Genomic DNA, 421 nt, shown 5'->3' with positions numbered 1-421 from the left:
GCCGCGCTCGAGCGCGGCCGCCGGCCCGGGCAGCCCCACGCAGAGATGCGCCCCGGCCTGGCCGGCGCTCCGGAGTCGGCTCACCCGGCGCCGGACCCCCCCCCGCGCTCCCCGTGGCATTCGCCCCCGTGCGCCAGCCAAGCACTCCGCAGCATCGCACACGACGGCTCCGCCTCAGTACCTGAGTCACGTCCCGCGCCTCAGCGAGAGGATGCCTGTGCTCACGCCGGACCGCTGCCCGCTTTCCCCGTGCGCCCGGACAGACCCACCCCAGCCCGTCTGCGTCCCGCCGGCTGCGGAGCGCTTCGGCGAGGCAGCTCGGCGGCTGCTCGCCCCTCCCACGCCCGAGCGGGCGCGCCCGGGTCCTAGCGCCGCCACGTGACTCCTTCCCGCCGCTACAGGTTTGCCCGCGCAGGGGCGG

General features: G+C 77.7%; 1 protein-coding gene across 1 annotated transcript in view; it reads right to left on the bottom strand.

The window, feature by feature from the left end:
- The window catches only part of SLC16A3 (solute carrier family 16 (monocarboxylate transporter), member 3), a 13,267-nt gene extending 12,991 nt beyond the window's left edge, over nucleotides 1–276 (bottom strand). The window contains exon 1 of the mRNA XM_010568116.1: nucleotides 182–276. The gene's annotated coding sequence lies outside the window, so the exon portion shown is untranslated. The remainder of the gene's footprint in view (nucleotides 1–181) is intronic.
- Between the last annotated feature and the right edge of the window lie 145 nt (nucleotides 277–421).

This window comes from Haliaeetus leucocephalus, unplaced genomic scaffold, assembly GCF_000737465.1.
Source record: "Haliaeetus leucocephalus isolate CR32 unplaced genomic scaffold, Haliaeetus_leucocephalus-4.0 Scaffold238, whole genome shotgun sequence".
Lineage (NCBI taxonomy): Eukaryota > Metazoa > Chordata > Aves > Accipitriformes > Accipitridae > Haliaeetus > Haliaeetus leucocephalus.
This window is presented reverse-complemented; position numbering and strand designations above follow the sequence as displayed.